Here is a 24152-nt window from a genome sequence, read left to right as displayed (position 1 = left end):
TTATGCTAGATTTTATGTTTTTCATCTCTACTACTAAAGCACTTTTGGTTTTAAAGTAGGGCCTGGATATCATTCTAGATGAAGAGGGCCTTTTGGCAGGATAGAGAAAGTCAGGAGTGCTGGTTTCCTCTGTAGGCTGTTTGTCCTTCTGCACAAGCAGATAATCTCATCGCCTCCTCGCTCAAATGCTCTGACGCCATTTTGATCCATCACACAGCACTGCTGTGACGATTACACATTCAGATCTGTCTTGGTTTTCATAGTGACCAGAGGCAACCAATGCTGAGAAACCCAATGATACAAATTTTTGTTACAACAATTACTGGTAAGATTCAGTTACTTGCAATTGTTAACCTATGGCTACATTTCTTTTTTTTTTCTAGTGTTGTCAGCATGTTTCCTATTGGACATCCAAGAAGTTTACCTAAATGCCAAATTCAGTTCAGCACACAATCCATGAAGGGTCACACAGTTGAATTATAAAGTAACACAAACACTGACTTAACCTACAAATGACCACTCTGAACTAACTTTCTCACTTTCTGCCTGCTTCTCTGTGAGTTCATTTGAGGAATCTATTGCTGTCATCTTACCTCAAACACATTTAACAACTTAAAATGGGAGACAAACTGAAGGAACAGATTCACACAGTGTTTCAGTGAGGTTTTGGACAACTATGCACATCAGAGCAGTTTAAGTACATCTTGGCATTGATTCTACAAGTCTGTGGAACTCTATCGGGGGGGATAGAACACTCTTCATTTCAAAGATATTCCCTCATTTGGTGTTTTGATGATGGTGGTAAAAAGAGCTACTCAGCTGAAGTCAGGTGACTGTGAAGGACAGAGCATATGACTCACGTAATTTCCATACTTCCCTTTGAATTAGTATTAGAAATGTTTCGTCATAAGATATAAATGATCACCAACGACAACTTTATGGTGCTTTTCTGTGCTATTGCCCTTTAATGGGCAAAGTAGTCCTAAAACAGGCTAACAAAATATCCCGTTACAGGATAACAAAACTTGTGAATCCCCTCACTGTATGGGTCAAGTAGTCTGACCTGACAATGTTCTTGGTGTGTGTCCCATAGACACTAGCTCACTAAAAATATGGTGACTAATTTGACCATATAACTTTATGCCACACCTCTGTAGACCATTGTTAATGGTTTTTCAACCACTGTAATGATGGGTGGTTGTAAAATCCCACTCTATGTCAATTGTTCTTCCTGAGTCTGATCCTGCATTAACATTCAACTGAAGAAGGCTCTGTTTACTCTGTTTATTGTTCTAACCGAGAAGTCACATCTTTCTAAAATTACATTATTCCTATTAAAATGACCTATTAGAATTAGTACATGTCATAGAACTGGACAAGACGTTAATTGCTTTGATATACTGTGCAGTGTACCTTTCTTTAAGCATCTACTTTGCTGTATTTCTGAACTTTTTCTTTTTGTATTTTCTGAAGTTTGTCATCATCCTGTTTATCCTATTAAAAACTAAATGAAGTATGTTTGCTTGTTGACATCAAACCTTAGGAGTAATATTGTCTCTACAGAGAAAACCAAGTAAAACTGTTAACTAAACTAACTGAAGCTGTGGTGTACAGACAATACACCATACATCCTTCCCCTGGAATCTCAACTAAAGAAACATCCCTACACAAAACCTTTCCATTTGGAACATCCTGCAATGTCACCATGGCAGACAGCACTCTCTTCATGCATTACATCGGTTACACAGTCTCCCGAGATATCTGTGGCTGCTACTGGCACAGGAAGCTAACATTAATGTTAGCCCCACTGCTGAGATAGCAACACCAATGTTAGCTCAGCTTGCCAATTGGCCAATTTCAGTGTTTTTTCAGTTACGATACAATTAAAAAAATCAGCTATCTCTTTTTCTTTTGGTTTGAAACTGAAGCAAACCTAAGGAAACCTTCTCAACATAACTCTGTGCAGTCCACTTAAAAGAGAACTACTGGGCAAACTGAGCACAGTTTAAGCTTCCATCACACCCCTTTCAAAAGTTTAAACAAAATAAAAAAAAAGATTTTTTCATTTTCTTTTCTAAAATAAATTGTACTTTATTCATTTCAGATTTTCCGTTAGGATACTTTACTTGTGCAGGTCACTTTCTTCAGACTTGTACTTGTCATGCATACTAGGCTTATCCCACAATGCTTTGCCTGGTTTGGGTTGGTTTGTTCTGGTTTGGAGCCAGATTGACAAGCACTGTCATTTAATCCAGATTATGGCTGCAGATTTTTTTTCATTTTGCCCTTGTTGCCTCACATTATTGTTTCACCGCAAAAGTCATCAAGGTGGCTGATAGCAGAGGATTACGTAGGCTGAAATGCTCAAAATGTATTTGCTGCTCTTCGTTGTATGGTTTGGAAATCCTCAAGTCACCATTGGAATATGTGCACGGATTGGTTTTGTTGCCAGGAGGTGCTGTGGCTCCATGATGTGATCACAATCATCATCTTTTTTTCCTCCCCCCTTCAGTTATGTGAATAAAACATGAACAATTCAGTAGAGAATTACATGAGGATCGATGCTCAGTCTGGTTGAGGGAACTGATGTTGCTTTCATCATCACACTGCAGCTCTTCTACTCACACAGCTGGCACTTGCATCACAGTTAGGCTGCTTGCACTCAGTCTTTTCCCTTCTGTCTCCCTCCCTCTGCTGTCGTTCTATTGATCCGTATTTGTGTTCATACCCATAACACACACACACTAATTCAGATGTCAAATTGGCTTTTATGCCGGTGCAGATTTTGAATAGGTCATGATCTGCTTTCCTCTGAGAGTGCTGAAAAAGTCAGAGAGTCCCTCTGAAATCACAAAAATCAATGTGAGTCTGAGGCTTAACAGGAAGCGAAGGGGTCACAACGTATTTTACTGAAAGCTATTTCAATTTTACAAGTGACCTTTTACTGTTTAGATCATTTATTAGTTTGACTGAACCAAACTCTGCTGTCTCCACTTTATCAATGTTTGTTTAGGTTGCAGCACAGACGTGTGTGGAATTTAATTTTACTGCTGCAATACTGTATTTTGGAAACAGCACACACTCATATAAATGCACTTTTCCCAGCTCTATTTCTCATATTTAATTCAAGCTACCAGTGAGACTTGAATCTTGTGCAGCAGGTCACAGAGCAGCATTTGTTTAGCTGCAAAGGCCTTGCACTTGAGCTCCTCCTAGCTTTTATTTACAGATCTCCTTCAGCCATATTTTGTCATCTTGTACGTTAGACATACATTGCATTCATATGTTGGGAGGGTAGCAGCATAGATCTTTGCACAACATTTCAATAATTATCTACAAGATGCCAGAACCTCAGATGTGTACATATTTAAGAATGCATTTAGCAGTTTTCATATTTTTCTTTTTCCAGGATTCATTTTTATTTTTATCAGAACCTCATGTTGACTACAGCACATCTGCATTTTGTTTTATTTAAATGTCTCAGTCTTCTCACACTGACGTTTGCATCTACACATAATCTGAACCTGTGACTGACCAAGGAGAGTTGATTTAAGAAGACACAACAATTGAATTTGAACTTAGTGGCTTATTTGTTTAATCAAATGATAGTTAACATGGGATTTGTTCTTTTTTTAGGGATAGAAATGTTTTTCTCTAGTTTTTAATGATAATAATCACAAATGCACATAATTCCATCATCTTAACAATGCAACTGGACTTACTCAGTACATACTGCTTGTCCAGAAAGTTAGAGCTCCACTGAACAACAAGTTGAGGGGATTTGTTGCTGCTGAGCGGTAACACAAAACCATTTTCTGTCCCATCTGAAAATCTGTCAACTTCATCTGCAACTGTCCTGTAGTTGGACAGACAGGACCTTCTAGGCAGTGTGTTCCTTTTAATCTGAGTGGCCTCCAGAAGTCAAAAGACAATCCTGCATGATTTCTGAAGACAACTTTCCTGCTAATATTTTAATGTTATATTTAATTTTGATATTCTAGGTCCATATATCAATAACCAGTGTCTGTGTGCAACATTGTATTGGTAAGGGAGACGTTCCTATTACAGGTAAAGGGGGAATGTTAAAACTGGTACGAGCAGATTCACCTTCAATCAAAAGCTAAAGAACATTAAAAATCACTAAAATGTGGAGCACAATATCTTTTTTCTTAAAGAGTAGCATGACAAAGTGATTCATAGCATGGACACTCTTTATTCAGACAAATAGATTTTGTCATATAAATACACAAATGATTGTAGGTTAAACACGAGTGATTGATCTATTTTGATGACATATCAAACTGACATCAAACTTACGAAAACAAATCGTGTCACTGCATTTTTTTTTCCTATCTCAACTTAAACAGTTCCTCATTAATTTGTTTGACATAACAAGTAATAATGCTGCTAAAAAAGCAAAAATAAAGCTTTTCTTACCGGAGTTGAGATTTCCTTTATAATAAAAATGAATTCTAAACAAACAAAAGACAAACATAAATATTTGAAAAAAAAAATGTTAAAGTCCAAGTAGCATTTTCAAATGTCCAGAGCGTACATTACAGTTTAGTTATCCTAAGGCCGTGCTGCAGCCAAACCTGAGGGATTAGGATCCAAGCTCACGACCCCCCCCACCACCACTACCACCAACACACACACACACACCCACGCACACACACAAAACACAGCACCCTTCCCACACAGGGCTCATCCCCACAGGAAACTCCCCGGAACTGACCCCCCCCACACCTCTGGAGCCTGATGGTACAGTCCTAAAGGTTTAGATAGCAACAAGCTCCACTGACAACTGACTCTAAACTGTAGTCACTCTACAAGATGTTTTTGTCATCCTGCTGATCGCTGTGAGTGATCCTCCACAAAGAGGTCAAAGGTTATTGTCAGCTGCCAAAAAAGACATTGTGATATTTACATTTTTCTTTCTAAGGGGGCTCAAGGACACTTCAGCAGGGCAGATGCTTGTTGTCATGGAAACTCAAACATGGGCCCCCAGCGGTCTGCAATCATTGTGGAGGAAAATCTTACAGTGTCCACATTTTAGATTCCATCTAAACATTAAACTAAATACTTTTCACTGCTGGTGTCGTATTTGGTCAATGGCTGCTTGTAGAGCCACACGCACCCTTTTGTCCCATAAGCAGAATAGCTAGAATGGCTGTATGCCAAAGTGTCCTTCGGTGAGACACTGGCCACAGTGACTATTCATCCATCCTCAGTCTCTCCGGATAAGTACATCAGGAAAAAATGGCTGAAATATTTCTCTTCCCTTGAAGCGGGAAGAAAGGGGCAGTGGCTTCATTTCTATGGGTGTGGATGAGTGCGGAGCTGATTATGGATGTGTCTGAGTGGCCCCTTGTGAGAGAAGATGGATAATCATAGCTCTCCTGCACCACACATCATTCCTGTGGTTTACATACAGAGAATATACGGACTATGATAAAAGAGAGGGCTAGTGGTACAGAGAGAACAGCAGTTATGGTTGGATTGTGGGGTGGATTGATGCCAGGCTTTTCCAAAATGATAGCACATCATAAAAGGTAAAAAGCTTTTTATATATAGACGTGTTACTCAGACTTCAAGAGGCCTTCACCAGTTTCTGTGAAGTGAGCAAAAATATTTCTTGGGTAGTTGTTTTTTTGCTGGATGTGTTTACACTCTCCAGTGTATTAATATGAAAGGCTTCAGTTTTTCAAATGCTATTAACTAACTCACCGAAAAAGTACCATGTCTATAGACAAAACAGCTTTAACGAGTTGCATTTTAATATGTAAATAAAGATCAAGTAATGGAAAGTTTTGGAATTATGGGGGAAAAAAAGATATCCTTCATAAAGTTAAACTCAGATTGGCTTTTTTTTGTCTATGGTAAGATGCATTATCATCCTGATAAATGACGTCAGCGTCACTAAAACCTCTTTTGAACTGACGGAATGAGAAAAGTGTCAAACATTTCAACATCCGTGCATTTACGGAGGTAATGACCGCCATCTCCTCTGGTCTTCTAACAAAAGTTCCAGCATGATCTCCTTGTTTCATCTGAATATCCCTTTCATCCAGTCATCCACAGTCTGTGACTGTGTCTCTTTAGCCCAGAGTAACTTTGTTTTCCTCTGTTTAGGTATTAGTGATGGTTTACATCTGGCTTTTTTGAACATAATTTCCATGTCTTTCTGCCAATTCCTTCACATACTCACAAAAACAATGACTTCTGTTTCTCCCTGCTTCTTTTATATATTGCTTCAAGTTTTCTGCCCTGGCTTGTTGATGTCCTCCTTGCTCGAACTGTATATTTCCCTTTTATAACCTTCCCATTTAGTTTGTTCTTGCTCAAGATTTTGGACATAGCTGACACCTGAAAACAACTGACACCTTTTTGCCACACTCTGACTTGACTTGCCTTCTTGAAGGAATTTTATGATAATTTCCATTGTGTTAACTGGCAGCTCTTTTGTTTTGTACATGTTTCCCGTCAATCAATCAAATGCAACAGCTTATTGTCTACAAGCACTTTTTATTTAACTGCAGACTTATTTGCATGTTTCGACTGGATGGATGGATGCATGGATTTGTTTTAGAAATGCAGATCATGGGGGGTTCCAGTAATCACTTAAACTTATATCAATTTTGTCTCACTTTTTTTGAGATATGGCTTGCAAAACGAGAATGTTCAGATTGTCATTAAAATATTTATGCTTCATGAATGGAAATGCTGAATGAACAACTTTCCAAAGTGTTAATTCAATTTTTTTTACCTGCTCCGAGAGCCCATGAGACATTAGCATTTGTCATAAGTCCCTATTCAACCCTATAAACCTAATAGGGAATCCTTTTAGCACAAACGCAGTCCTTTTTTATTTCAGCTGTCAGCTACAAGTTCTGCCACCCCCACCTGAGGACATGGTACAGCCCGCTGTGGGGCATCATTTTAGAGAGTAGATGTCTTGCACAGAGGAAAAGCTCTCTAATCCGAAGCCCAGATAATTCGAGTGCAAAGAGGATTAGCTCCACCCCAGCAGAGCCATTGGCTAAATTTAGCCCCCATACTCTCGGTCTTCACCAGTCTCCGTTTAACCACTCCTTCAAACCCCGCCTGTAATTCCCTCTACCCATCCATGGTAGGGATGGTGTCCGCAAATCACACACTCTAGTTCTTCATTCCCATCATGACATTTTTAAACCAGTGCAGCCAAATAATCCTGTTTCTCTGCCCTATCTCTTGTCAGTGTTAATGATACAGTTTTGTATCAAAGTTAGCTACCTCTTTGTAAGACTATATCTCGCTGCAATCACAAAGATTTGAGTAAATCTGTGGGGAAAAGGAATGTTTGTACTCCATTCTCCCTTCCTCTCTGTCCTCCATTTGCAGAGCTCTGTCCTCTGGCAAGCACGCCAGGATTACAGTTGATGGTGCCTGCTATAGGCCTGACCCAGGAGGAGGGGCAATCCCTGCAATGCAACGTAGATATGTCTCATGCAAACAGTCAGGAAATTAATAACTTCCAGGGGGAGGATTCTGGGAAAGAGTGATAAAAGCACGACCCAAACTGTCTTCATTCCAATCCTAACTTGAATTCTGCTACTTAGCTTTATCATTCCTCCAGCAGGGCAACAGTATCTGCAGTCAGGGCTGTTTCATTGTTTGTCTTCCTGGTTATCAGCAAGACTGTATAAAAACTACAGAGATCAATCTCATTAAATTTTAGTACAAGTTAGACTCACTTTTGTTAAAACTGCTAAATATAGCATTGATAAAATCCTTGGTGAAGAACAAGATCCCAGAGTGTCCTTCTCATTTTCCTCCTATGGATTTCAAAGACTTTGGTTGAGAAGGTTCTTGACTCTGACATTTTTTTTTTCATCTGACATGACTACTTGACAATGTTAGCAGTTTGCTTTGAGTCAGATTAATCTCAGTATATATCTATAGTTTATAAGCCCCTTTGGGTTCCGATTCTATTGTCATTTCTTTTCAATTCTGCAGTTTCATCTTGTTGAGTATCTTATATTCTATATAGCTAGAAGTTAACAAGGCAGACTAGAGCAAACTCTGCTGATACAATTACTGCAGCGCTGTTTGTGCCATTTGTCCTCTGCTGTCTTTACCTTGATAGAGTGAATGTTACATCATTTAGAAAAGATGCTCTGCATAATTTTGGATCTCGAGCCTTTTGTTGTAACTTATTTTCTTTTTTGTTCTTGTCCATCTGTTGCTCCTATGCATGGGGTATAGCGTTACAAATCTCACAAGTAATAGTACAACAAGATAATCCAATTAACTTCTTTCTATATTCTTCTCTGCAGGAATTGTAATATATGAAATGTGGGATGTTTATCTCCCAAACTGAATCAACATTGTTTTAATAGGTATATTCAAAACTTCTTGATGAGTATCTTTGCATACAAATGTTCTGATGAAATTCAAGTCAGGTCCTCTCTGTTTATTTACTCAGCCGCACTTCTTTTGAGTTCTTAGTATGGAGTCACTGTGCCTCCACGCCTTCTGTTTGCCCCTAATTAAAGAGGAGGGATCTGAGGGAGTTAATCTGCTAGGCTTTAGTGAATGAAGGTGGGATGCTGAGGTGGGTGGGAGGCCTCCCCAAATCCCTCTCATCTGGTTGGACATGTCAAGTTGGCTTAAGTCACCTGACCAACTCCCTGGCGTGCATCCAAGACTGTGGGCATAGACACTTGTAAGGAGACATACTTGGACAAAAGCTAAAAGGTTGGCAAACTTGCATCTAAAAACAGGCAAACTGCCAAATGTGTGGGCAACATTCAATCTTGGTTTTGGAGCACTGTAAAGCATTTGAGCTCTTCAATTCCGGGGTCTAAAAATGCTATGATAATGTTATTTTGCAGTCCATTATGATTGGTGGATTGTGCGTGCGCGCACACACGCTCTGAGTTTATGTGACAGTGATTTGTACTGTGGTGCGTTTAGACTCCAGACGGTAAATCCCAGCTGATGGGATCAACTGAACTTATTTGCCTGCAGGAGCACGTACACTGACATCTTGTGGACATGTCTGGGACTGGAATCACCTCACTGCCTTTAATGACAAACACATTATTGACTTTTCTGTATCCACTGTATGAAATATGACATCAGATTGTCAGACTACAAAGGAAAGATAAATTGGTAGTTGTTTAGGATTTTTTTGCCAAAAACTAAGACTATCACCGGATTTATCCTTCAACAGGAGCACTAATGATGACTGTGGACTGAATGGCAGCTGCGAGATGGGTGCTGTTATCTGTGCAATTACACCACACAATATCATGATAATTCTGAGCTACACTTCAATGCTTCAAGACATTTTTACACACCAAGATGAAGAAAATGAGGAGCTGTGTGAAAAATCACACATCCAGAGTCAATTTAAAGTTGACAGTTACAGAAAATTGGTGTGAAATATCCTGAGAATTGTTGTACCTGTATGGTAAGCATGTAAAAAAGCTGTGCAAGAACAAATGGTGGGTGGCAGCTGAGTGAACTGTGCTGCCAAAAAAACAGACAGCTTCAGCCCAGAGGAAGCTTTTGGAGCTCCATTTGATCTTTATGGTGTCAGAGCATTTTAAGCTGAGCATGTGTCAACTTTGCTAAAGTAACATTGATCAGATACTTAAAAAAACAACCGTCAGAGCATCTCTTGCTATGATGATTTTTTAAGATTCAAGTCACATCTTCACATAGAGACATTTATAGACTTTCAGTTAATTAAAGCTGCACTAATTAATACCTTAACATTACCAGTGGATGCAATGACTATATATAATGTGTGATTGATAATTCATTGTGATGAACCTACAGTTAATTATCACCCGGATGTGCAATTTCCCTCAGCTAGACAGTGTTTTGCCAGCTTTTACTGTGTGTTTTGGTTTTACGACCTCCAGTGTCACAGTTAAATCTTTCTACCTTAATCAAGCTCCATCAGCAACAGAACACTGCTGGCCTGCTTTATGTGAATTGCCCAGCATTAAAGTATATACTGATAACGTTACTGAAAAGACAGTGAGCACAGCCTTGCATTTGTATGCTACAGAAAAAAAGAAGCTGATACTGGTATGTTTTTTTCTTCTTTTATCTATTTATTTATTTTAGCTTGATACTGATGCAGCTTCCTTGTTAGTAATAAAGAGTATGTACTGCATACAATCCGGGACCTTCGGAACAATGTGCTAAACCCAACAACAGGCCCTGCTAATGCTGTCTTTGGTCTGAAAGAGCCATGATATTTTAAATGTGCATTTCTGTTGAAAAGTTTAGAGGTTACTAACACATAAGCTTTGTGAATTTAGCTTGAATTGCTGCCCCTATGCTGCCACTCTACAGCATATTATAGCTATACTGGTCCATGGCATTCAACAGTAATTTCATGATAAAAGCTTTAAAAAAATGCAATATGACAACAAATTGAAAGCTCCCAAGTTGTTACATCTAAGGTTATTACATCTACAAAGTTGTATCTACTTTTGAGTCCTTGTACCTCTACATTTTTCATTATGTGAAACAAAATTCTTCTTTGCCACTTTAAACATCCGTGACACTTATAAGGAGGTAGGAGGGGTTGGCTGATGGCACTAATCTGCAGACTGCCACACAACAGACCTGAATTTGAACCCCACCTGACCCAGCAATTTCTAAAGCTGTTTCAAATTTTCTATTTGCTATCTCTCACGATTGGTGAGTTTTAGATGATAGAAATACGGGATTAGGTTTGCATGTTTAAGATACAATTAATCACATCCCGTTAACACCGTCTCTGCTGCTTTTGTTTTGTATTTGTGCCACTGTCTTGTCTTCTCAATCAGTTGAAGCGTGTGGTCAATCCAAATTCAATATAATAACCACCTCACCTTCCTTTGCTCACAACATAATCGCCATGGCTATTGAAGGGCATTTTCAAGATGAAATATAATCAAACTGTATATTGTAATCAATCTAAGGTTATCTTGGCCATTACTGAATGTATTAAGTTATTAAAAGCCAACGAAAAGGTAACAGGATAAGCAAATAAGCAGATGGTTTTGATATTCAATTATAGTCAAGCACATTCCACATTTTATTGTCCCAACTCAAGTTTCCCTGCATACAAGCAAAGCCTGCTCAAATGTAACTTGTCAATGCTAGTGGCGCTATAAACAGAAAGAAACAGAAAGCTTCCTGTCCCTGGTCATATATTGTTTTCCTACAGATTCTTTATCTTCACATGGAGATATTGGCCTGTAGAGATTCGATTATGCTTCAGGCACAACCGATGCCGTTTTTTATTAAGAAAATCAACACTAAACATTTGAATCCACAATAACTTTCAGGCTGATGTGGTTACAAAACCTATTCCCTGAAATGCCCTGAAAAAAGATGTAATGCTTAGGCAGCTGGGAAGAAAAATCCATCTGCAAATGACAAAAAAAATCCATCTATTTGTTATACAAGCTTTATCCTTTAAAGTATCGTCAAAAAGCCTATTACACCTGACACTTTGAGAGAGGTGAGGTACATCCTTGACAAGTCTGCTGTCCAAATGTAGGGTCTACTCTCAGGGCTGACACAGGGGGAGAGATGACTATTGAACCTTGGGAGATTGTTGAAGATTTTAAGCTCTCCAGGGGAGCTGCTGAACTTGTTGAAATCTAATTGAACTGAATTGAAAGATTATTTATCCCTAAAAAAAAATAGTTACAATGTAAAATCCATCCATCCAATTTCTATACCTGTTTAATCCGTTGGTCGGGTAGCGGTACAATATAAAATATCAATTTAATTGTATCAATTTCAATTTGCCATTGTAAGTAGTCACTGCATAGGGCTATTGCTGTGGACTGAAATGATCTCCATTACTCCTCATTGTTGTAGCGGAACTGAAGGAGCCTCTGACTGAAGACACTCCTTTGTTTAATCACTATGTTGTATAGAGGCTGGCTTGTGTTGTTCATTATTTCAACTTGTGCAGCATTATTCTTTGCACAATCAGCTTCAGGGGCCCCAGAGCAGTCTCTAGAACAGAGCCAGTCTTCTTTGTCAGTTTAAGCTTCTTTGAGTCACTGGCTCTGATGCTGCTGCAACAACATTTGACCACAAAGATTCAACACAGACTTTTAGAAGTTATGCAACATCTTGCTGCTGATATTCAATGACCTGAGCCTCTTAAATACTCTCTGCTCTGCCCTTTCCTGTAGACAGCCTTGTGTTACATACCAGGTGCACTCCAGGTAAACTCCCAGGCATCTGTAGATGTCCACCACTTCCACCTTTTCTCTCAAGATGGAAATAGTTTGTATTCAAATAGTGTAGTGGGCTTATTCCTACTACTCCCAAAATCCACAATTATTTTGATTGTTCCCAAACAATGCTGCAAAACGGTCAATCAGTTCCTTGTTCTCAGCCTTCTGTTCATCACTGTTACACCCCACAGCAGTATTTCTTATCTTGAGGCAATCATTTTTGACTATGTAACTCTACTTCTTTGTTCAGCATGGTCATTGTTATGAATTTGTCAAATAACCAAAGCTTCAGGGAGTAAATATCCAATTCAACAAAATTGTTTTGAGTTATTTCAGAAGGGTCAGAATCAGCTTGCAGCTGAATGACAAATCATACATAATTTAGCAAATTAAGTTGAAACGCCTTTGTGTTTCCCACCGATGCTGTTGGGACTGCAAAATTTCCCCAGCGCAGCTTAGAAGAACAACAAAATTATCACCACCTGAGCTGAGTGGGAAGAAACATGTACAGTGCTGCTAAGTATAAGAAGCTTTCCATTGAACTACAAGACTGTGTATTCTAAAAGTACTTGTACCGAATGATATGCCTCTTGCTCTTAGTATCTTTCCCCTACCCCCTCTCTCCTCATGCAGCTTGTATGTTTTTTGTCTCTCCATCGAAGTGTTTACCCTGGGTGGGGAGTTTCTCAGTGCTATCTCTTCCATCCTCTTCAATCCAAGGCCTCCAACTTACAAAACCTCCTTTTATCGCCACACAAAGGCAGCTATGTACTTCTTTGTGTCTTGCTTGTTATCCCGTCTCGCTCATGTTCTGGCAGTCAGCAGACCGCCCTGCTTCATCATTCCCCCCAAATCCCTCTACTCCTCCTCCAGACAGCAATAATGTGTCTAAGTGCAGCTCAGCATGGTGGTGAATGGGGACCCTTTTCAGAACCACCTGCCATTTATCTAACCCTCGGCTGGTTACAGCCAAATCTCAGGGCTCAGATGCTTGTGATGGGTAGAAGGCCCGGACACCCGCTGGGCCTTCAAAACAACCTCTCTGTGGTTCAGTTTTATATGCAAAGATAGAAAGAGTACACCTGGTGTGTTTGTGGCAGATGCAAGCTGTTGTTTCAGAAAGGTGAGCTTTCAAAATAGAATTACAGATTGCTGAATATTTTTGTAACTTGACTTGCTGTCGCTCAAGTTGCAGTGAAAATTCCTTCTCTCTCAGATTTAGCAGTAAAAATCTCTGCAATTCAGTCAGTCTGTGACAGCAAAGCTTTTATGCTTTTTAAAATTCTCAGTTTTATGTTTGTGCAGACACAAAAATGGTGAAGTGAGACCTGGTTGTGTCCAAAACAAATGATAATAAAAAAAGTTCTCATCTTTATTTCATAACCTTCTATCCATCGCACCACATGTAAGTCCTCCATGTCCGAAGGGCAGATGCCAAATACTCCCCGCTGGAGAACACTAGGTATTTATTGTTATTTTCACCTCCAAAGGACATTTGCTTAAGAAAAGAAGCAGAGATGCGTAATTCATCGGTGATGCTTTAGTCACAGATGTGGTCCATAGCAGCAGATAACCTGAGCAGGGAACAGAGTGAAACAGATTCTGAGATGTGAACTAAAACTCTGAAAGAGAAAGCTCTTATGTTGAAAAAGTTACCGAAACACAGTACTGGCTTTTCTTTTTTTTTTAAAAGATATGCAGTAATCTAGTTTCGTTGTTTATCTCCCCAGGGATCACTGTGACATCAGCAACAGGGATTTCATCCGGAAGTGTGAGCTCACATGCTCGCAAGGCTCAGCTGAAAACCGCTGAATGTTTTTTTTGTTCATGCAGTAATTGCATAATAACAGCTCAGTTAAACAACCAGATAAAGATTCCAACATGCTTTATTTCAAACACATCTGTTGATTTGATCCATTTCTAAAATGTTATGCTGTTTATGAGCTTTAATTACTTTTGTTGATGCATAAAGGGGATGAAAAGCATGCAGTTATCTATTTATAGTTGACCATTTAGAGAATTAGTATGTGCTGCTTTGCACTCATACATACATTCATGCATAGAAAAATGATGTAAAGGTATTGTAAACACTGTATCTTTAACAAATGCATGTACAACAAACACACAAGGTCTTGTCCTTGTACAGTTTCTTCCTGCTTAAGGATGACGTGAATCGAATTTCATGGGTCACAGAGAAAAAAAAAGCATCTAAGAGCTGTTGTCAGCTTGTTTTTTTGCTCAAGTTGGGGCAGCGTCCTGCTTAGTCCTGCTTTTCCGACCAACGTCAGACAGCATTGTTAGATCATCATGTGTTACAAAATGTGTCCCTACTCACAGATACCATTGTGGGAGGCTTTCTGTGCCAGCAGATGGCAGTTTAAGCCACAAGGTTTGTCTTCACTCTGCTTCATGCAGTCATGAAGAGGCAGCAGTGAATGCTTCTTATAGCGCCATTACAAACACCCACAAGTGTTTGCACCACTGGTCAATACAAGCATGTGTGAGTCACGATTTAAAGATGAGTGGTTAGTTTTCACCTCTGATGACTTCCGAAGGCTAAGAAGCATGAAAACACATAATGATAAACGACCAACTTAAAAACAAATAAAAGAATGCAGCATAGATTTATATGATTGAATTTGTAATCAGGGGGACTCTTCATATTGTATGTCTTGCCAGTACAGTGTTCAGTTATATTACTACTGACAAAGTGCACTGACGAGTAAATCTTGTTGTGACAGTACACCATAACACTGTTTCCAGAAGTGATTTATAGAAGGACTGACTATAGCAGCTATCAGTAACAGTGGCAAAGAAATGTGCAGAGCTGGTGGAAACTGTTCGGTTGGTGCTACATTGTGATGCCAGACTGAATATGTACAGTAGAAACAGGTCATTAAAGGTCAGAGAAGTCTTGACAAAAAGGGGGAAAAACTGAACAAAATGTGCAACACCTTTACAACCTTATGTCCACTTTTTCTTCCCCTTATTAGTTCTAGGAAGTACGATATCTGTCAACTATGGAGCAGTCGGTGGCAAGATTTTTGTGGCCTCGAGCCCTGCCTTCAGAATAAGAGCCAAAATCAAAACGCTTAGGCAGTCAGAGCTGGTGAGAGATGCAATTTGGTAGATATTTATTCCCAGCACACACAGACACGCTCTCTCGTCCATTAACACGGTAAACACCAAAGCTTTGCCACAAAACCTCACTTAAATTGCTTACATTTCGAGAAATGTTGGCAGTTTACACAAGCCAGTTTCAAAATCTGCACAAATAACAAAAGGGAAGAAATAACAAGTAAAAAAATCGCAGTTATGGACCCTGAACAGTCGGCTTCGCATGTAAACCCTTAATTGAAGTGGTTTAATTGTGAAAAACACGCAAAGGATGTTAATAACATTTTGCTTGCCGAACCGTGACTCCAGGGAACGACGGCGATACTTTTCACGTTGCCCAGGACAGTTTCGTAATCTTTCACTTGTCGTTGCCTACGCATTTTTAACTTTTATTTTTATTTTCCTAAAACAACCTTAAGTTAATCAGGCAAACCTCACTACTGTAAAATAACTTCTTCTTGTCTGAAACTGAACTCCGAGAAGGGACCGCAGGAGCTCCCACAACAGTCCTCGTGCAGACTCCTCCCATTGAGTTGTCCTGGGAAACACTAACAACTGTTAAGAAAGTCGGCGAGTCCTCCTGTTATTCAACGAGAGGACATTGGAAGGAAAACTGCATTGCCGATTATTTACTCCACTTTTCAGTAGAAACCTTTCAAAGAGGACAACTCGACTTAGCTCTAAACACTGCAGGCTCATACTGGGAGGATTATTATGCGTTCAAAGGCTGCTGCCTCTTCACACTGAGCTTCAGCTGCCTGAGGTAAGAGGAGTGTTTTCCAAGGTTTCCTGCTTATATGTGTGGTATGAACGGAGCCCGGTGTAGCTTTGTGTGCACGGCCCCGGTGTTTTACATTGAGAGAAGTTTCTAAATGGCTGCTGAGCGCTGGGTTTTAACTTGTTGCTCGGTAGCCATGACATCCTCGCTCAGGCTCAGAGCCTGTCCTGCTGGGCCTGTGTGGCTACTTCTCACGTTTCTGTGAGCTCGAAGGCAGCGAGGAAGAACACAGTCGTTCTTTAAAATGTACAATTATACTGCACAAAAGAGGGCAAAAATATAATTATGCTTTCATCTTTCCAAACATTCTTGTTTGTACTAAATGTTCAGGCCATTAAAACGTTGTTTATGGGTCTTAAGAGACATTATTAAACGAGGTTTAGAAAAATATATCAAAAAAAGATATGGACAAATACTCCAAAGTTGATACTAAAGTGTGTTTACCAAGTCATTTGAGTGGAAGTGAATGGCTCTGCGAGATTAATCAGTCATACAAATTCATAATGTGACATGAAATTACTTTTTACAACTGTAATGGTACTGATGATCACTGAAGTTGCCCAGCTTCAACAGTTTCCATTGGGGCGATTACAATGACTTTATCCTAATAAGACCTTGATGAAACACTCCGAGATGATAATAAGTCACTAATAGGAAGCACAAACACACTTCAGATCCCTTTATGTGGATGTCCAGCTGCAAGAGTTAATATCACAGCATCATTTATTATTCATGCTTGCAAGAAGGTCTGCCCACTTGTAAGGGAAAACAGTTGCCTGCTAATTCATTTACACCCGCTTGACCTCATCCCCTTAAACACGTTCAAAAGGACCAGGCGTATTAACATGGCTGCCCTCTGGCTCCCCGTAGGTTTGCTCTGAGGTTTAAAACACAAACCTCATCTTGTGCACGTCCACGGTGTCTTGGACTTTGTCCTGCTCTGCGAGAACGTGATGGTAAACCAGTGGTGTGTGTCTGATCTGTGGTCTGCTTACACTGAGTCAGCCAGATACCATAAAGATGATCAGAAACAAAGTGTGTAACATATTTCAAGGGTCTTTTAAGATTATCTCCAGCCTCATCATCAACACTGAACAGATAATTGATTCTCTGTTCTTTAAATGACAGATCTTGGGTCCTATCTCATGTAAGCGTTTAATCTCAAATGAGCTCCAGTTTTAAAGTAGTTTTTAATTAAAACAAGTAGCAAAATAGCAGAATCTGACATGGATAGATTGCTGATGTATTGGCCTGAAAGCCTGAGTCAGTGACCAAAAACATAAAGAAGTACACAGTGTGAAATATGACACAGTAAAAGGAGGAAATGGTTCAATTCTTAAACTTATTACACGTTGGGTGTGCCAAGTTTTTCCAGTATCACTTCAGTTATTCTGATAGCCACATTTGAGAGATTTTGGCCTTCAGTGACATGGTTATCGGCTCTTTGACTTTCCTCCGTACAAGAAGGTTCCACAAAGAGCCTGCCAACTTACAGAAAGCCAAATAAAAGACCACCAACTACTCAGCTCATGAACATCCCTCTGCCACATACTGATCTTGCTTTTAGGGCAATGACAATGTCTGTACTTATCCATTTGAACAATTTGAAACTAAAACTACTGAGCTTAAACAGCAACTGTTAACTCAGCAACTTTCCTTTGTGATTTTATTGGAATTAATCCTTTAAATGTGAAAGTTTAGTTCACGGAAGTTGTAGGCTGTTGGATGAAGTTGAAGCAGTTTTAAATCACTCTTTCTAAAATGAGGTACCCTGTTATTTCAGCCGATGCCATTAACCATAGTGTCAGAGTGCGAGATCCAGCACTTGGTCGCTCTGCAGTTGTTAATATGGCAACACACCGAAGACCTGTAAACACATACATCAGCGGTTATGTTTTATTCACAGGACTGAAGCATCAAGAGAGCAAACTAATAATCTTTTGTTTGCTCTTTATGTTTCTCCTGGCAAAATGCAGGCTCACTGTTGAGGCCGTCCAAGACAGAAATATGTATTTAGCTCCAGTTCAAGAGACAAATGAAAGAGGAGTTGGCCTCCCATTTTGAGGACTGTAAATTTCCATGAGGATTCTGCTGGCTCCAAGCTGAACCCAGCCAATTTCTCATCTTCACAAACCCCTTCATTTAATGATGATGGAGGATACGCACTGTGTCGGCCTTGTAATTACACCGTATTTACTATAGAATAGAAGCATTAAAGCAAGTCTTACAGGTACTAGTTCATCAAGTAACGCTGTCTTATGGATAGGTTTTGGTATGCCTGGGTGGATGACTGCTGAATTCCCTGCTGATATTCACAACAAAGCCCAGACTTAGTTTTCTGTTAAGATGGGAATCACTGGAATCCTCTCAGGACGCCAAACAGCAGACACTCGTATTGTTCCATAACAGCAGCCATCACCACAGCGTGGTCAGACCCTTTGCGCTGAAGTAGTGTTTCTTTTGTCTTGAAAAATATCAAGCAGACTGTGTTGTTAATTGTGACTTTGCCTGTGGTGATACAAAGACATGCTGGCATTGCCACTTCTGGTTTGGCAATTTGCTTTGTTGAAGTTTATGCATTGACAACTCTCTGGCTTCAACATGTGCTGCAGGAGAAGTGGCGTCCTGTTTTGTCTGTTGTTTGCTGGTCTGGAGCAGTCTGGTGTGTCTTAACACAATGCCATGGAGGAAAGACATCAGCAGCAATCTGAGAAAAGCATTTGTTGCTGCCCATAATCTTGAAAGAGTTTTATAGCCATCTCCATACTTTGGAGTCCATCCTTCTACAGTGAGAAAAGGCTGTTCTCTCTAAAAAAGAACATAGAAGAACAGCTTAGGTTTGCAAAGTTACATCTGAACAAACCACAAGACTTCTGGAACAATGTCCTTTGAACAGAACAAAGTGGAGAAGTTTGGTCATAATGCACAGCAGCATGTTTGGAGAAAACCAAATACAGCATGTCGGCACAAACGCCTCATACCAGCTGTCAAGCACGGTGGTGAAAGGCTGATGATTTGGGCTTGTTTTTTAGCTACAGGGCCTGGGTACCCTGCAGTCATTGAGTCCACCATGAACTCCTCTGTATGCCGAAGTATCTGTCTGACAGCTAAAGCTCAGTTCACACTGGGTCATACAAAGGGAGAATGATCCCAAACACAGCAACAAATCTACAACAGACCGACTGAAAAAGAAAAGAATCTAAGTGTTCCAATGACACTGTGAAAATCCAGACCTCACCCTGATTTGAAATGCTATGATACAACCTTATGAGAGCTGAGGATAAACTAATGCCCATAAACCTCGATGAACTGAAGGAACATTGTAAAGAGGAGTGGACCAAAATAATAACACAGTGTAATATGTCACACTTATCTGAGGTTGTGTTGTGTTGAGGCTGAATTGAAAGAGCGTTTGCTTTCTTTTTCATATGAATGTACTGTTTGGGGTGGATGTCTGTCTTTGTTGCTTCCAGCCTCTCCAGATCAGCTGTATCTCATGTTTTATGAATCTTCAGAGCATATCAGTCTGGTTTTGGAAACCAAGCCAGCTGTTTTGCAGTTGTGTTACTCTCATTTTCAACCTCCCCTGACACCAAGCACAAAAACTGACATAAGAAAAGTAATATGCACAAAAGGGTTAGTTTGGAGTTTACGGTTGTATTCAGAATATTTCCATCCTTAAAACTTATCCTCAGAGACATAATTGTTTTATCACCTCAGCCAACAGAGTTCATTGGAAAAAAAACATCATTTCAGTGCAAATTGCTGCATCGCTGTTGTGTTAATGCAGGACTTTGAACCTGAATGGTCTCATAGTGACGCACAAAGACTGCCCGCCCCTCACAAGACAGTGGTCAACCGGGTTAAGATTAAGGCCCGAGTTAAGATTAGTGTTTTTGTTGGTTGTGCCAGGAGGCTGTGACAGTAACAGCATCCTTACCCCCTGTTTGAAAGCAAATATAGTCAAGAAGAAATGCTGTGAAATAAATTCTGAAACCGTATAAAAACCTTAGAAAAAGTTAAGGGGTGAACACCATTGAACGTGTTTGTCCAATCTGTCATGAAAACATCTGAAAAAGTATTTTTGTTGGGGGAAAATTCTCATCTCCTAGATCAGTTAGCTTTCTGACCTCTTTACTTTAAAAAATGGCTTTATTAGTGGACTAAATTAATCAATTATCAGCCTCAGGTCAGATTAATTTTCTGCCAGGGTGCTCGTATATTTTACTGTTAAAATATGCTAATTGTTGCACTTTTACTGCTGATATATAACTGCCAATATTATGCAAAGTTCTTTGCTCCATTCATTCTGCTTTGCTGGGTCAAAAATGGTGGAGTGCAGATCTGCTTGACAGAAATAAGAGACGAGGCCCTTTTAAACTCTTACAATTCACCAGCATACAAAACGCTACAGCTGCAGCAATCTGTGCAAGTAGAGGTGTCGTATTTTTAAGATCATCAAACCTTTATCTGCTCGGGGTGATTGAACAGTTTAAAATGGCAGTTCTGTGCAAATTAGACGCTGTTATTTTGTTTTTTTCATGTCACTTTAGGACCAAAATTAAATGATAAGTATCAACTTGTATCTCTGATTAGTGACTCACTAAAATTACAGGGTTGGGTGTGGCGTTTCTGTCGAAAAGATCTATACAGAACTGTTCTATGATGAGCAAGTAAGACTTTTCTGTTTATTTGTAGTTTAATCGATTCGATGCTTTTAAAAAAAGAGAAAGCACAATTCTGCTTCCGCTCGCACAGACCAAAACCGTTACTGATGTCAGCCACATCAGCTTTCATCTCATTTGAATACTGCGTGCTAGAAAGTCTGTTGCTAAGCACTTACAGCCTGAAGTTTAGCATTTAACTTGTTAAGTTGAACCTTTATAAACATGTATTTTGACCAGTAACTGCCCTGTGCATAACCGAGACTGTCAGCATTCATGAATACGTTTTACAGCAACGATAATGCTGCACAGCAGACATAATCTTTCTCTAATCTCCTCTTTTTCAACCAACCCTGTACAAATTTCCTTTATTGTTTACACTTCAGTAACATCTAGTGTTGCTTTTTTGTCTTTGGTTTATTTACTTTTAGTTTTATTGGCTTTTTTTTTCTTTTTTTTTTACCATTCAACTAGGTAAAAAATTGGTAGTTGGAGGAACATTTGACACCAAAATCTAGAAACATTGCTCGATCAATTCAATGCGCTGTACATCCCAGTCTGTATCAGCAGTTGGCTTTTACTGGCCCATAAGCTGTGATCACAGTCTGACTTTCTCTGTACAAAGCTCCATAGAGTTCCGTATGTAGAATTAGATAAAGGCACCGCCTTTGTTTACACCTCAATACCAGAGAGCTACATGACCTTTCACTTGCCCAAACACAGAGTTTAGTTTCTCTGGGTGAGTGGACAAGTGTTATATTCCCACCTTGGCAAACATTATGCATCGGTGCGTCATGAATGATGATACAGATGAGTAACAGAGGTAAAGCCTGGACTACATTTGATGTGTTTCAGGCACCTGAAAGGAACCTGATAACTGAAACTGAGCTGGGCAGATGGAATCAGTTTAGTGTACTGTTACTATCACAGGGGACAGATGAATATACGAGAATCGATACAAATTGCTGCACATTTAAGCGTTGCATAGATAAATAAGGAGGTGGTGTGCATGTACGCATGGTCCAAACTGCAGTGTTGTTCGGCAGACACCTGACCCGTGGCCTGTAAGCTCCACCTCTCTCCGCTGACATCAGGGCTTTGATGAGCCTCCTGTCTGTGTTAGCACAAAGCCATATTTAGCTCAGTGTAATCAGTGCGGCGAGAGCTTGCATGCCTACCGAGGATACCTGCCTAGTGTAAACACACCTGCCTTCTGATGGACTTAAAATGAATTTAATGTGCACCTAAAGGATCATCAAATAAACCTTGGGTAAGGTCTCCGTTGACACCCTCGTGTGTGGTTTAGTTCACTGAGACAAAGGCTTTCAAAGTTGCTCCATAGTAGGAGGTGTTGGAGTGTAAATGGCAGCAGAGTTGCAGCTCTTTAGTCGTGGGTTGTGATGTCAACTGTTTTCATGTATCTACTTGCTGGAGTTTTTTAATGCTACTCCTTGAGGTGAGGTCAGACTGCCTTGCACCGAGCAACCTCTGCCTCACCGATAACCTGATGTTGTTGTGTTGTTGTCAGCGGTCTCCTTTTGGGAAGCGATATGTTTTGTCTCCGCACACACACACCTTTCCTTTGCACATAAAACCATGTGTCATTGTGAAATACATCTTTGAAAAATGATGCAATAGGAAGGCTTAACTCATTCCAATTAATTTCAGCAAGAAAAAGATTCACCTTCTTTTAGAGCAACCTAAATTTTCCTCCAGAGGATGAAAAGGAGCTACCTCTTTCACTTTATCTGTTCTTTTGTGTCTTCAAGGCTTTATTTAGTTTCATTAAAGACGATTTCTGTTTTTCTCTGCTCCTCTATTCCATTAATTTTGCTTAAATTGGGCCCATTCAGAAGCTGTGATTGGTCTTGTTCAATGGATGGCCTCAAAATTGACAATGATTTGGACCTGGGTGAAAGAGATAGGCTTAAAAAAAAAATTCAGGCCGAGGCTGAGACATACAGACTTTTGCTCACATGTGAAGACCTACCTCGAGTAACATAAAGTCTTAAATTTCCTGTAATGAGGAGGAATGTCAGCAGCTCATGCTCCGCACTGGAAATCCAGTTCCTGACACGAACTGTGCAGGTTAAAGTTTCAGGTTTCTCTGTGCTCTGGTAATTTTTCAATCAATTCCAAAGGAACAGAGAGTGGGTTGACAGCGACGTGTCAACTGGTTGTTGTGAAACTCACTGGACTGACCCGGGAGAGGTCATGGGTTTATCAGTGGGTAAACACACACAAACATGTGCATATTTGGGGGTGATTTAGAGTTTCTGATTGACCAAACTCATCCTAACTCATTCACTTTGCTGCTCAGTACCAGGGCAGATCACAAGGGCACTTTCCTGGTTGCCTTCTAAGTTTTCTTGCTATTGAATCAACACTTTGTGAAGCAGTTACACAAGAATGCACAGCCTCTCTTGCAGTAAGGTAATAATAATCTGATCAGGCCTGCTGTGAAGCTGGCTAAACCTCTTACCTCTAAAATGGGACTAACGGACACTTTCCCTTCTTAAAGTGTCTTCTGCCTGTTTTGCAATGTCTTTTGCACCTCATTCCATTTTTCATGTCGTTGTGCTACGTCAAACTCCCTGGTTGAGTGATGAAGCACGGTAATTTACCTGTAGAATGTTACATTTGATTATTTTTAGGCATTGTCGCCTATCAGGACCCTGTCAGAGACTGAAGTGCAGCTGATTTCAAGGAATAGAAGATACCCTGTTTAGTTTCTGTTTAGATTTTGCGAAGGACGACATCCTTGGAAGATTTTTTTTATAAATATATATCATCTGACTCTAAGTGATTTCCCAGAAAGTTGAACTATTTTTTAAAGGGGAAGTTCGTTTTTTTTTTTTTTTTTAAAGTCAGTCTCCTTCGGAAGATATTTAGATTACTCGAGATCAACGTATATCCATATCCACCAATACCTGAAGACGAATGAATGAATGAATGAACTCCGTAAGGACTTCCATCGTACTCAAAGTCGTTGTCCACGTCGTCAAAATATCTTCCGAAGGATGCCGACTTTCACCAAACTGTTATCCTGTTATCAGTGAGTAGATGAATGCATTTCATGCCAGAAATAAGGTCCAGGTTTAAAAAAAACAAACTTCCCCTTTAAAGACTTTGTGGTGTGGAAACAGAGGAGGAGGGGGGGGGGGGGGGTGGCATCAAATCTGGGGCAGAAAGTTGATCAAGGCTCTGGCCCTGATTACATGGCTGGCCCCCAGTGTGCCTCATAAGATAATGCTATCTGGGCCCACAGGTATTTGGTTTCAGTGGAGAGGGTAATAACTGTCACCAAACACTGAGGAGACCTTTCATCCCCGGGCCTTGTGTTGTCAGCCA

The 24152-nt window shown here is 39.9% G+C and overlaps 2 protein-coding genes across 8 annotated transcripts in view; one reads left to right on the top strand and one right to left on the bottom strand.

Moving 5' to 3' along the window:
- lrrc28 (leucine rich repeat containing 28) overlaps positions 1-24152 on the bottom strand; it is a 362729-nt gene that overhangs the window by 119479 nt on the left and 219098 nt on the right. The gene's annotated exons all lie outside the window — the stretch shown is intronic.
- The window catches only part of LOC140301581 (A-kinase anchor protein 13), a 103158-nt gene continuing 94669 nt past the window's right edge, over positions 15664-24152 (top strand). For 6 of the 7 annotated variants that reach the window (XM_072380126.1, XM_072380123.1, XM_072380124.1 and 3 more), the window contains exon 1: positions 15664-16122. The gene's annotated coding sequence lies outside the window, so the exon portion shown is untranslated. Of the gene's footprint in view, positions 16123-21950; positions 22072-24152 lie in introns of those variants that run through there. The other variant, XM_072380121.1, reaches the window with a different exon arrangement.

The sequence above is a fragment of the Leuresthes tenuis genome, unplaced genomic scaffold (genome assembly GCF_036924035.1).
Source record: "Leuresthes tenuis unplaced genomic scaffold, fLeuTen1.0.hap1 SCAF_2, whole genome shotgun sequence".
NCBI lineage: Eukaryota > Metazoa > Chordata > Actinopteri > Atheriniformes > Atherinopsidae > Leuresthes > Leuresthes tenuis.
This window is presented reverse-complemented; position numbering and strand designations above follow the sequence as displayed.